General features: G+C 31.5%; 1 protein-coding gene across 1 annotated transcript in view; it reads left to right on the top strand.

The window, feature by feature from the left end:
• The first annotated feature begins 4,281 nt into the window (after nt 1–4,281).
• Nucleotides 4,282–14,911, top strand: part of LOC142321295 (uncharacterized) — a 78,635-nt gene continuing 68,005 nt past the window's right edge. The window contains exon 1 of the mRNA XM_075359292.1: nt 4,282–4,450. The gene's annotated coding sequence lies outside the window, so the exon portion shown is untranslated. The remainder of the gene's footprint in view (nt 4,451–14,911) is intronic.

Below are 14,911 nucleotides of genomic sequence, written 5' to 3'. Positions count from 1 at the left end.
TGCCAAATACAGAAAAATTGTTCTTTAATCTAGGATAATTACTAATATAGCATAACTATATATATATATATATATATATATATATACACATAAATATTTATACAACCTATAACACTGCCGGTAACATAAGGATTCCAACGCGGGGTCATCATACATCTAAATCGGTTCAACCGTTGAGTTGCTAAGGTGGAATAAACATACATACATATACCCTAAATACATTACACTCCTTTTTGGGCAATCATGTAAAAAGAATTCAGCAAAGAAAAATAATATTTGATATAACTTTCTTCTAGGAAATTTTCTTTCTATTCAGTTATTTAATAAAAATTTGATTGCTCATCTGTAAGCAAGCGCGACGGAACTTTTTCCGTCGCCCTTATTTACAAATGACGGATGACTTTTTCTTTGTAAAATTAAAATATTTGTATATTGAAGAAGATTTATTGAAGAAGAAATATTTGTATATTGAAGAAGATTTGAAGGACGACAGACAAACAAAAACAAATTTTTTAAATCAATTCAGCGATAGATAAAATCAGCAACTTATTACGTATTACAAAATATAAATTAAAGTAAGGGATTATTAGTTAATATTTAGCATAAGAAAATGCTTCATGATCGAACATACTGCTCGTAAAAAATCATATGATTTTTTTTCTTAAATATTTATAAACAATTAGAAGAAGCAACACAAAGAGATATAAGAACAAAAAAAGAAAACATGCTTACATGGCCAAACATACTGCCCGTCAAAAAATCATTACATTTTTCTTAAATGTTTATAAATAATAAATAACGACAGTAATAATAATAATTATAGAATAAATTAATAAAGTTTACTACCGTGATTTATTCAATATCGTAGTAGATTTACACAACTATTTTCGATACAGATAAATCGATACTGAAAATACTATCGATTTTGTATGTATGTCTGTGTGTATGTATACACATACATACTAAAATAAAAACATTACACTCCTTTTCGGGCAGTCGTGTTATAGTCAAAATTCTTAGCAAAATATTTGGAGTTCCAGTTGACTACCTTGAACCAAATGACTTCTTTATCATCAAGATTATACTTTTTTTAGAATATAATTGCTAAAGGGGTACTGCCCTACCCGCTTGAGAATAGGGTTGCAGACTGTAAATTATATTTTGTCTAACAATTCTATACCTTTTTTAGATATAATTTTTGGGAGCAACTGTTTATCAACCGATTTGAACAAAGTGTCATTTTGTTCAAAATAAAGGCTTAACATTTCAAAAAAAAAATAATTCGATATAACTAATACTTATGGAACTATTAATGATTACACGATTTTAATGGCCGCCTTTTTCTAATTTCCGAAGGTAAATTATTAAAATTTATTTATTTTTTAGAAGATATTGTTGGTCACTTATACATCAAATTTCATTAAATTATCTCAATTTGATTTTAACATACAAATTTTTATTGTAAAAAAATAACACAAAGAAAGGCGGTCAGACGGAAAAAGGAGGATGAGGAATTTGTCAACATGAACTTTGTTTATTTTCATGACTTAAGTTTGGACAGTACTTTCTGGGACACTATCTAGCTATTTCCGGGCGGGAGAAAATAAAAATTATATGACTGGTGTTTAGTCTGATGGGGTCGAAAATCAGGCCAAACTTGAGATACATATTATATAATATTTGTTCCAAATTTCAACTCTTTTAGTTAACGGTTTATCGAAATATAGGGCAAAAATTGTTTACAAATAATGTTGAATGTTCCTCAACCTCTATTATCCGACTGACTTAAAATTGAGGATTTTTAAATAAGTTAACAAGTATGTAAAAAAGGATACAGTGCATTAAAAAGTGAAATAAAAGACGCAATTAAAACGATAAAAAAGGAAAAGCGTAGGGTGTAATGAAATACCAATTAAACTGTTCAAAGCAATAAGAGAGACAGGGGAATTGTTATTATTAGATCTATGCAATGGAATACTTGAAGAAGGAAAGTGGCCTGAGGACTTCCGGAATACGTGTACAATAACGGGGTACCAATAGAAAAGAAAAGAAATACAAAGAATGGAAGAGGTGTTGCAACAAGAGACGTTATAGGGTGCTAAGAAAGTGAGAGTAGGAAACGAAATGACAGGAAGAATAGTGATTGGAAGGGCAGTGAGGAAGAGATGCTGTATGTCACCAATACTGTTTAGTATATATCTGGAGGAATAATTAAATGCTGTCTGAATGGGAAAAGAGGAATAAAGATCGGAGGAAGAAGAATAGAATATATGTTTTGCTGATAACATGGCGGTACTGGCGAAGAGTCCAAGTAAACTAAATGAAATTCTTGATGACTTAATTGAAGCTTGTGAAAGTTAGGTTATGAGGATAAACAAAAAGATTCAATGTGTATGGTAATAGGCGGAAAAGTGGAGAGGATTGAGATTAAGAAAGGAAATGAATTTTTAGGGCACGTGAAGAAATTTCAGTACTTATGGAGCTTTATAACTCATGATCGAACTTGCACAGCAGAAATTAAAACAAGAATATCAAGAAGTAAGCAGAAATTTAATAAGCAGGGTAGAATGCTACGTGGAAAGTTAAATTTAGCGTTAAGGAAGAGATTAATAAAATGTTTTATATGGAGTGTGACCAGTAAAAATGTGGACGATGAGAAAAGCAGACAATAAACGATTGAAGCTTTTGAGATATGGGTGTGGCGCAGAATGATTGTCAGATTGGCAAGACCATGTAACAAATCAAGTGTTAATAAGAATCGGAGAGAACAGGAAAATGCTAAACGTGACGGAATATAAGAATAGGAATTGGCTAGGGTATTGTATGAGAAGAAGGTGTTTATTAGTGGATGTGATTAACAAAGAGATTAAAAAAGAGTAGAAAAATATGAAGAGCAGCCGCCATGACAGGACCTGCCCTAAAACAGAACACTATGAATGAATTGTGTTAAAGCTCAATTTTCTACGACCACTATACAAAAAATGAAAAATTCAAAATGGCGTGAACTACTTCTCCTCCTTTTTAGTTTTGCCTAATATTTAATGCCATTAATGCCTCATATATAAACTTTTCCAAAAAAATAAATTTTTTTGGAAAAAAAATTTTTTTTATTATTTTAGAAAAATTTATTTTTTTGGTCTGGTCACTAAGGGAACTAGCACTAAATTTCGTTTTTGCGATCAACATTTTTGGTGGTAAGTTGTGTTCATTGCCTCGAAATACGAGACATTCACGAAATTGGTTCATAATAATTAGAACTAGGCGCGGAGTTCGCGATTCCGCGAGCTCGGTTAGCTAGTTCAGAATGATACGATGTAGGATATTCAAGATGTCCGGACGAGGTCTACGACGAAGGCAAAAGCTGACTTCAAAATGTAAATGTCTACCGAGGCATTTACATCGGTGGCATCCCAACAAGGCCAGGCTTATTACTATGAGATGTTAAAGTCAGAGGGCGATAGACGACTCCCGTTAAAGCCCAACAAGGGCTAGGAACGTCGTGGGAGGAGGGGGGGGGGGGTATGGAGACCGGAACGTCACTAGGCGGGTGTCTTCCACTACGGGGTTGGGATGAGCCAGTTTGGAGATAGTAATCAAAATACAGGCCAACACACTTAAGTACACACATAAATTTGCCAGAAACTTCTATGGTTGTTTTTTCAATTTTGAACTCACGAGGGCGGTGGAACGTCGAAATTCTAAAAAAAATCCGATATCGAAATTCTGGACGATCTATATATATTTTTTTCTTTTATACCTATAGTTGCTTCATAGCAGTAATAAAACAATAAGTGGAAAAATAAAACAAATTATACCCTATTAAATTTAGAAAAGAAGATACTTTAGAAAGAGGGAAGCGTCAAATTTATATATTTGTAAATTCCCTGAGAAAGATTTTATTTATCGTTGCACTAAGTATCGCTATTTCGTCTAATACGATTTTTCAAATTTTTAAAGAACTTTAAATTTGTCCTGAAAAATATATTTATTTCATGATTTGTATGTGCTTTTTACGATTATCTGTATTTACATATTGTCTTTTAAAGTGGCTGTTTATCTATTTTACATTACGTAAAAAAATTATTTTATTATTTTTATTTTTTAATTATTTTATTTGTTCTAATCTTCATTATATTTTTATCGAGTTAATTATAGAATTAGCAAATAATTATCTACGGGTCATTGTTCAACTCCGTTCTCCGTATATCAAATACATTTTCATGTATTTGATATATGGTTGGGCAAACCATAACCTTTACTTATTAACCATGAATGTCAAGATAAGAGTACTATCTACTCTTATGCATACGTCTTCATTTAATCAGCTACAATAACTAACAGTTTAATGTTTAATCAATTACATTACAATGTATTTATTTATCTTTTAGTAATATACAATTAAAATTCTTGAAAATATTTAGTTTAGTTGACGTAAATGTATTCTTTACACGTAAGTTTGTATTTTTATTTTATTATTTAAATTAATTGTGAAAGAAAAGGAATTGTCTGTCTATATAAACGCATAACTGTTTTAAATATTTTCTTATACATGTATGATCTTTTTCTTGTTCCCGCTTTTGTTAAGTAAACATTTCGGGTTAAGTAGTGTTTTCTTGGAATTTGCAATCAAAAGGAAAAACCTATTTAGTTTACGTTTTAATTATTCATTCCAATTTCTATCTTCTACGTTATCTTTATTACGTTTATTTCATATATTCGTATTTATTTTTTTCCTTTTGTATTATATTTACTTTTAATAAAACTATAGAGCGGTTCTTATTTTGAATAAGCGAGAATTACTATTATTATTTTAGTTTATATATATTCAATCATATAATTCTTTACCAAATGGATCAATTTCAGTGATTATATTTTTTATTTGAAGAGAAAGAGGTAGTCACTGGTTGTACGTTTTAACCCCCGGTTACTCTTGAATGAAACATTTTTTTACGAAAAATTTCGTTGTTTACATAGATGATTTAGTATTAATGATGATGATGATGATGTATAGATATGTCGTTTAAATATTCAAGAAAAATTTTAAGAAAATTAATTGGAACAATTAAGGTAAAAAAGTAATACTTATTCTCATAATTTAGGGAGTCTTAGCTCGCGCACTGTACTATAATAATCTTATTTATAATTTTTCAATCGTTTTTAAATGTCTATAAAGTAAAAATTTTCTTGGTTTTCCATTTCCTGCACTCAGATATTTTTTTTATATGGCCTCCATTTTGCACCCTTAGATAAATGTAAAACAACAATGCAAAGTAAAATAAAATTAAATAAAAAATAATAAACTCTTAAATAAATAACTAAAAAATAATAAAAAGTGACTTAAAAATAAAAAGTACACAATTTTTTTAAATGTAGACTTTTTGAACTCTGCGAAAGTAAAACGTTTAAAGTATATATTAGTTTTTTTTTGATTTGAAGAATGTTTTTTTAAGTGGAAATAAAAAGGGAAATTATAAAAGTATTTACTGTTTTTATTTTTATTTTTATATCTGACGCATTATTTTAAAGTTGTATTAATAATTAATAATTGTAGTTTTAAAGTGTTTATAATCTACTTATAATTTTTAATAACAAACAGTTTATAGGAATATATATTTACTTTAGTTCATAAAACAAATTTTCTTTTTAGCAAAAAATTACTTACATAATATGTCTATTAAATAAATAATGAATGTTTCTGTACTACGTGATCTCATTCAATTTTACATTAAAAAATTGGATTGTTATATTTTTTTGGTTATGATGATTTCGTTTCTTAGGAAGTAGAAGATTTTTCCAAGGATAAAATTATCGTTCATTTTGCATAAGGACAAAACATCTACAAAATATCTTTTAATAAAGAATTGCTTTACATTATATGATACTGTACTACATTGTATTTGATTTTATGTTTATTTTAATGTTTATATTTCAAAAAGTTTAATCTAATTACAAAGAAAAACTCAGATATAAAAATCAAAATCTGATGTGGACACTAAATGACTTGTACGCCTATTAAATTTCATATACACATTTTTAAAAATAAAAATTACGTGCATAAAATTATATTTCATTAATAACTTCTGTTATTTTTTCATAATTTTTTTATTATTGAATTATTATTTATCGTAAATATATTTTTTTTTTACAATCAGAGGTTAATAATTATTAATAAATCAGTATATTTAAATTTTATAAAAAAGTTGAAAACGGAGATGAATTCTGACTCGAACCGATGTGCCTTCCCCTTGTAAGATTCAAATAGTTTATTAATTAATATTTTATATAACTAACTACTGGTTATAACTCTGGAACCAATAAAAATAAGTACCACTTATAATATATTCGTATATCGTTGATAAACTCTCAATGAGGGCTTGTTACTGCAGTTAAAAAAAAAAACAAAAATACAATTTTTGGAGATTTTGGGTTTTTTGGACATTCTTTGTTTAAGTCGATTGCAATTAAAAGGGGAGGTGCACAACTAGATGTTACAACAGTCCTAAATCCAAAATTTCAACATTCTACGGCTAATCGTTTTTAAGTTATATGAAATACATAGGGTGTATACGTACAGACGTCACGCCAAAACTAGTCAAAATGGATATTTCCGTCGAAATCTGAAATTTGGTAAGATCCGAATATTTCATTAATTAAAATTTTATTTGGCTATAATTCTGGAACCAATGAAAATAAATACCACTTATATCGTTGAAAATCTCTCAATGATGACTAATTACTGCAGTTAAGAAAAGTCCAAAATCCAACTTTTTGGGAATTTGGGCTTTTTTGGACACTTTTGGTCCAGTCGATTGCAATGGACTTTTGGTCCAGCAATGAAAAGGGGAAGTGTACATGTAGATGTTACAAAACTCCTAAATCCAAAATTTCAATATCCTATAGCAGACGTCACGCCGAAACAAGTCAAAATGGAATCAGGGATGGTAAAAAAGGATATTTCCGTTGAAATCTGAACATTGGACAGCATCTGCAATGGCTTTGGCCGGTAATATGATTTCACGAGCTGCCAGGGGTTGCGCTGCAACTCGCGCATAGAGTCTCGCTAAAACTTGAGTTTGGCTTCCTTGATGACATGCATGTACTCTCATTACGGGCGCGCCAGTAGATCCGCAGACCCTCAGCGCGCACGTCATCAACGATAATCCCCGTTAGGTGGCGACGCTGGTATCTTCTCCTAGCGGACCTAACTCTTGCACGCAGCATGCTAAGGTCAGAGGACTACCACTTTTTCCTGGGTATCCGCCTGCTTTTAACAGATGGGTCCCCGGAAGCAACGGTCTTGACGGCTCCAGGCACTCTCCGATCAGCGGACTGGCTGCTTCCTAAGGGTCCGTCCATTGGCCGAGGCCGCCGTAGGACCCAATCGCAGTCAGTCTTGATGGCCCGGCTGAATAGTTCAGTCATCAATTTCACCTTCTCCCTGTGCTCCATGAGCTATTCCAACCCCTGTAAGGCAGCCGCATACTCACGCCGCAGCCTGTGCTGATCCAGGTCCCTTAGGTTATAGCGATCCAAATCTGGAGCTCTTGGACCGCCATCGTAAGCGATCTCATAGGTTATAAGACTATGATCAGTCACACTGGCCTTGGGCCAGACGGTTCAACTACTTGTACACCTAAGCAGATCGCCGGTCACCAAGATGACGTCGATGTAACTTTCTCCCAGTTCGGAAGAGAAAGTCGGCGGTTGTTCTGCCTCGTTAAGCAAGTAGAAGTTTCTGCCTTCAACGAAATATTCGAGACCAGCGCCTCTGGGGTCGGTGAGTGGTGAACCCCATGCGGAAGACTTGACGTTAGCGTCCAGAGCAATCAGCACTCTAATGCCCGGGAGACCCTCCAGAATCCGCCCTAACATCGCCAACTAGTCATCGATACTCCATCCTAGCTGGAAGTATCCCGAAACTAGTGCAACATCGGGCGGGAACGACATGTTAAAAGTTGTATTTCTTTTAGCTATTTGCCCTCTTACTTGACTATAAATCATTTCAATGCATTTAAGTCAGGATAAGGTGGCAACCGTAGAACGTTGTGACCATAATTTTCGAAATGTCATCTATTAGAAATTTCTTTTGATTTTCTTTGTAAAATTTTATATCATATAATTCAGTATTCGTCAGAGCAGGAGAACATTTAATACGTTGTTTGGCTAACCATCACATCGCTTTTTAAAGAGTTAGAATTTGGCTGCTTTTGTAGAAGAACGTTATGATATGATGCGTTATCTAGTACAATGACTGATCGAGGTGGCAAGTTAGGAATACAGTTCTCACGTAACCATTTCGTGTACTTTTCGGAATCCATTGATTTGTGTTAATTTCCTTTCTATATGAGTTTTTCTGTATGAGTCAAATACTCATACATAAGTAAAGCATCGTTAATGAATCCTTTATTACAGCCGGAATGAACAATTATAAATTATCAGCCCTTGGATACTAATCTTTTCAGTCCTCATAAAGCTTTGTTGTGTCTACCCACGATTTTGATGGTGCATGATTACTGTGAATGTAGGTTTCATCTCTGCATATAGTCGGTTTTTCTTCTTCGCGAAACAGGGGAATTTGTCGTAGAAATTTCATTCTTTGCATTTTAATGTCATGCCGTTCCATCAGTATATTCCGTTTGTCTTCTGTTTTTTACCATCTAAATCCCATTTTACGTAAACTTCTCCTTAACCATCTTTTACTCCCTTTGAAATTATTTCACGTTCGCGGGTTTTTTGAAAAATTCTCTTCACGGTAAGAACGCATTTTTCATTTACATAAAACTTATTTATTAAACCCCTCAAAGCATCCGTGTCAAACGAATCTAAATAAAACACAGTGCTGGGGCGATTTAGACGTTTTCTCGGTAAAATGAACACGGATGACTTCAGTTTCATTTGATTTCCCTTCTGTTATAATTCTTTGGACCGTTCGTTCTGATAATTTTGTCGCTTGAACAACTATATTCAGCACTTCACTTTTCCTCACTATTCCGGTTCCGGCATTGTTTTGTAGAAAGAAATTTGTTAATACTGTATACAATTACCCTCTCCTGACTATGAACTGTACCTTTTCCTCCTAACTTTGGTATATTGAAAGAAAATAACGGTATTGAAATATTAAAAATTTACATAACAGAATTTATGACAAAGCCTTAAATAAAAACAACACAATAAACAGTAAAAATAAATAACTAACAGCTACTCATTTCATTAAGTAAAATATACTCCCCAATAAATTTTTCTAAAATAACCACTTCTAATACATAATTACCAGCGATGTGTGACATATGATTCTTTACAGTGCAATGATTAGAGTAGGTTAATAAGTAAATGAAATTCTTATAACTGAGTGTTGTGTTTACAACAATTCATAAACAGCACATTAGTCATGTAAGATTCATGAATGATTCTACTATTATTAGTTGCTACGCAATAGGAAGTAGGTCTAGATTACATCAATATATAATTTAGAACAAAACTCAACAATTACATACGCTACAGCAAGTTTGCTTGGAATTTTTCCCGCCACCCCCCTTTCGCTCGCCCGAAAGCATAAGATCGAATGTCTGTACCAAAAACGGCTACTGAGCCTCGAAACAGTTTAGCGACCAGTGTCCTAAATAGCTCCTAGAGCTTACCTAACAGCGTTAGCGAACTAAGCGCGGTGACATACACCATCGGCTTACGTGTCCCAACTGCTGACTTACCATATATTTACCAAAATGGGTAGGCACACCTCGTCAACTACTAAAAATATATATGACATCTATAAATTGAAATTTACTTTGTCTAAACAGCAATTCATTGTCACGCCTAGGCCGCTGAATGCCAGTAAGTACCTGTCCACCATATTAAAGCGCTTGAAACCTTAATTGGCTGGTAGTCAGCCATATATCTCTAGGTTAGCTTTCCACAGAAGTAGGGTAGAAGTCTTTTTCTTAGGTAAACTACTGATGATGGTCGAACAAAGCAACCGCATCAAGGAACTCCCACACGGTCCGACAATGTGGCTCTCGCCACATTGACTCGCCGCTTGTTGTGAGTGGCCAATTTTCCCCTTTACCTTTAAGTTCCAGGGTGGCTCGGTCTCTGGCCCCCCTCAAGAGGAGGGCAGTCAACCATCAGTTGTTCATTTGACTGGACCTCCCTGCAGACGCACAGCTCATCAGCTGCCAGGCGGAACCGAAACAGATATTGGTTCAAACTTGCTGCAGCATGTTTATGGAACCTGTTTTTTTATATAATACTACACCACAAAATACATATAGAAAATGACAATGTTTACGGCGAGTCTACCAATAGTTACCACAAATAAAGAAACTTAAACGCTCCAGCTTGCAGCATCATAACGTACCACCCTTCTAACTTGTCCTGTTCAAATTTTTTCGACATTAAATTGAGCGTAATTCAAGAACGATTCAACTAATCTTCATCAAAGTTTCAACTTCAGACACACTATTACAGAATAACTAAATTTCAATGAAACTGATCTAGTAGTTTAGGAGATTTTCATAATACAAAATTTTGTACATAGACCTAAATATAAAATATAAATATATAAGGAAACAACAATTTAACTGAATAGTATTTTTTTACTCCTCATAGCTTAAAACTTAAAGAAAATTCATTTTTACCCCTTGCTCCTACCATGCGACCGAAAGTAATACTGTAGTTTTCTTCGAAAATTCGGTAAAAGATTAATATTTCTGCAGATCAGTGTTTAATAATGTATTTTAATTCACCTTTGTTTTTCTGTTTTTTAATACAGAAAGCGTTGGACATGTTATCTCAAGATAAGATAACTAAAATTTGGAAAATAGTGCATAATTAGTCTTTCTTTTTTTTATAAATATAAATGTTTATCGTGCTTTTGTCTAAACAATGAATATAGATTGTATGTCTAAATATTTATTTAAATTTTATAATGTTTACGTAGATGAATTATTTCCTTTGTTATTAGAATGTGCCATTCATAAGAATAGGTGATAAAGCACATTCTTTGTATTGTATATTTTTGGTCGTGGATATTCTGTTTACAAAATTTCATGATTATCATTTTACCTGTGATTATTATTAACTTAGAGAATAAATAACGTACGTATACACATAATGTGGTACAAAGCGTTGTAAAATTAATAAATATAGACTTTCCTATCATTTTTTTTAAACAACAGAATTATTTCTTTACCAAAATAATAATCAGTGGCCATAAGCAGTTTCTACAATCAAATTTTGAATAAAATATTGAATTTTATTGCAAATAAAATGGTTGAATGTTTTCCCCTGAATACGTAGTTTTTAACTTTTTTGCTTATGATATCGATGTTGTAAAAATCAACTCTAAAAAATTTGATTTCACCAATTTTCTAAGAAATGTAGATCATTTGCAATGCTGCCAATAGTAGATATTTTTTGAAGAATAAAACAGCTAATAGTTATATAAATAATTACGTTTTGATAGATTTTTGTTAAATGAAAATATTTTCATTTAAATTAACATACAAAAAGTTGGAAAATTATTGCATCATTATCCCTGCTATAAAAATTAATAAAGCCAAAAAAAAAACAAAAAAAAAAAAATAAAAATAATATTCATTTTTTAGAAGCAGGGAATAAATTTTAAGAAACGTTTTTCGAAAAATAATCATATACTGGATAATCTTAACAACTAGCCTTATAAATAAACTTTTCTCTAAATCTAACAATCCCTGCAATAAACACTAAAATAAGAAAAAGAAAATTGGAAAAAACCTTTTGCCATTTTCGGTCCGGTTTTACTCATAGAATGAAAATCAATCACAGACATTTCTTGATTAGATCTATATATGAATTATAAACTTTCAAAACATTAAAAATATATTTAATTCAAAGGGAGATAAAGGCAAAGAAAAAAAAATATAAATTCAATTTTAAGAGGTAGGGATTGACTGCTTGAAAAAAATCTTTTTTGGATTATTTATAAATGCACGTTAAGTAATAAATTTGTTTAATTAAGTTTTCTCTAAAATATTTTTTAAGGAATTTGAAATAGATTTTTTCGTAATGTCCTAACTCACTCCCTTAACGAATTTTGAAAAAAATTAATATGATAAATGCCCCACATTTAGAAATATTTGAGACAAATTTGAAGAAAATCGGTTTTGTTAATCCTGAGATATAAACCAAAAGCAGTGCGACACGCAAATGTAAGTACATATGTTTTTTTGGTCTAAACGAACTAGTTGGGATTGTAAAACCTAAAAATTTGAAAAACCCCGATACTAGCTATAGCTACTTATATTCACCGGAAAAATAACAGTTTTATAGAAAAAAAAACTATTTCACAAACTTTATTTTGAAGTAAAATGACTGATTATCTGAATTTAATTTTAAGTTTTTTGAATAACTAAGTTTCAAAAGCTCTTTATTGCTTTAATATCGAGAGAAAATTATGGTGGGATACTATTCTGTAAGTAAATTTTTAGACGATTTAAGAAATATTGATTTCTATCAAAAATCTTTTCAAAGGACGCCTACGACGCATGAATCTATGTTTGTAATTACGTACGGCCTTATTTACACTACATTTTATATAATTTTTCGTGTTAAAATTGTACTATAAGATAAAAAGCGAAATATTTTGTATACGTAATTTTAGAGTAGTCCTATAGATTTCTTTCGAATAAATTATGACTCATAACAATAACGTTTTAAACTAATGAGTGTATTGGTAATTGTTGAATTTCTATTTGTTATAATTCTTATCTTATCCGGGCCCATTTAAGGGGCGAGCATTAGGACGTGGCGGCCAATATCTGCGGGGAGTATTTGTAGTCTAAACTGTTCTTAAGCTTACTCAACGTTTTAGGACTGCCCTGTAGGACTTACATAAATTTTTAATCGTCAGTTATTTTCATCTTAGAATTTTTATTACTATCTTCACAGTTTTATTTTTAAACACAGGTAAGAAATCTGTTTTCGTGGTATTTCGTGAGAATTTATTATTATCTATTAATTAATTACTATTATCATTATCATATTTTTCCCTTCTATTTTTTTAAAATTCTATTAATATTTATTAATAGAATCTTAATGCATATGAAATAATAAAGTTCTGATAATTCGCTAATGCGAATTACTTGTTTAAATAAAAGTTTTAAAAGGATGGAGTCTGGCGAATTGCCACAAATGAAACAGTCTAAAAGCAAGTCAACCCGATTCTCAGTACAATGAAAAAAAGAAGAATTTACCATTTCTTCCACGTATTAAGAATACCTGAGAACCGAATTCTAAAACAACTGGTCACAAGGAATATTAACAAAAAAAAAACCTATGTAAAATATGTTGGAGAAATCTAAAGAGATCTTCAAGAAATTGGCTTGAGAGTTGAAGATGCCTGTGATAAAATGAAAATTAACTACGCACTTCAAAACAATGGATTCAACGTTAAAAAATTAGAAAGGCATAACACAGTGGAGGTCACAGATGAGTTCAGGAAGCAACGATTCGATAGAATGAAGAAATACTGGGAAAATCGAAAAGCTTGACTAATACAGAAATTGACGAGGAACTGAAACATGGACGACTAAAGTGTCTAATGTGGCCTCAAAAGTAAATATATATATATATATATATATATATATATATATTTATTTATTTTACTCGTAATTAATTTTCTTCCATTTGCTAATGATGAATGCTTTAGAGTTGAAATGCGCGTTTAGTTTTTTAGAATTATTATTTGTTTGCAAACAAATTTTGTGGACTTTCTACGATGAATATATTTTAGTAAACATTTAATGTAGTTCTTCCATTGTACTTTTATTTTAATATATTAAAATTTAGTTTACAAACTAAATTTTATCTTTCTACCCACGACGGAACGGAGACGATGTGCATTTGGTGTAAGAGGTTGTATGAGTATGTCTGTTACTATTTTCTTTAAAAACTACTGGACCGATTCGATGCGGTACATTGCATAGGAATCATTTCAGAGCAGGTTTTTAGATTAGTTTACGGTTATAAGCCGCCAGGGGCGCTGCAGTAAATATGTTTTTTCAAAATTGCTTTTGAATTTTTCTAGGTCTAACTCCAGCAAGGCTACATTATTCTGTGGATTATTAAATAATTTGCGCTGATCAAGTATGTTAAACTTTCATTACCACCCTATAAACGTCCTATTGTCGGGCACAGGATTATTAAATCTTTAAAAAATATTAAATAAAAAATAAGATTAAAAAACCCCACGATAGAAAAACTTGAAATAATTAAATAACTGTATTTTTTTACCTTATAATTCTCTGTGACATTATGATACTGTTTTAAAGATAATAAAATTTAAGATTTTGATTGACCGTTGTGCGTGACCCGTAGACTGCATAGGGAAGCTTTAATTATCATTATAGTCACGCACGTCGGTTAATCAGAATCTTAAAATTTATCGTCTTAGAACAATATCACAATGCCACAGAGGATTATAAAGTAAAAATACAGCTATTTTACTTTTTTAAGGTTTTCTGTCGTGGATTTAAAAAATTGTTAATCTTATTTTTTGGGCAAATAGTGCAGCAAAATCACATCTTTGAGAAGTGAGAATCTCTTACTATAATTTTACAACGTCTTTAAATCTACTGAATTACATTCTTGTTTTTTCAATCTTTCTTCCAAACTATTTTTTTAGACTTCAAATTTTATGGAACATAACCCACGCACTGTAGTTCACGAGCAATGCTGATCAACGATTACGAAGGCATTCCATACGTTCGAGTAGAAGTTGGATGTCTAGTTTCAAGGTACATATGTGTCTAGGCTGCATAATCATCTTGCTTTGAATCTGCTAGACAACAGTGCGAACGTTAGGATGCTAAAATGCCTCCATGTATTTTCAGCAGAAAAAATCTACCTTGAATTACTGAACATTTTATCAGTCTAT

The sequence above is a fragment of the Lycorma delicatula genome, chromosome 3 (genome assembly GCF_047948215.1).
Source record: "Lycorma delicatula isolate Av1 chromosome 3, ASM4794821v1, whole genome shotgun sequence".
Classification (NCBI taxonomy): domain Eukaryota; kingdom Metazoa; phylum Arthropoda; class Insecta; order Hemiptera; family Fulgoridae; genus Lycorma; species Lycorma delicatula.
This window is presented reverse-complemented; position numbering and strand designations above follow the sequence as displayed.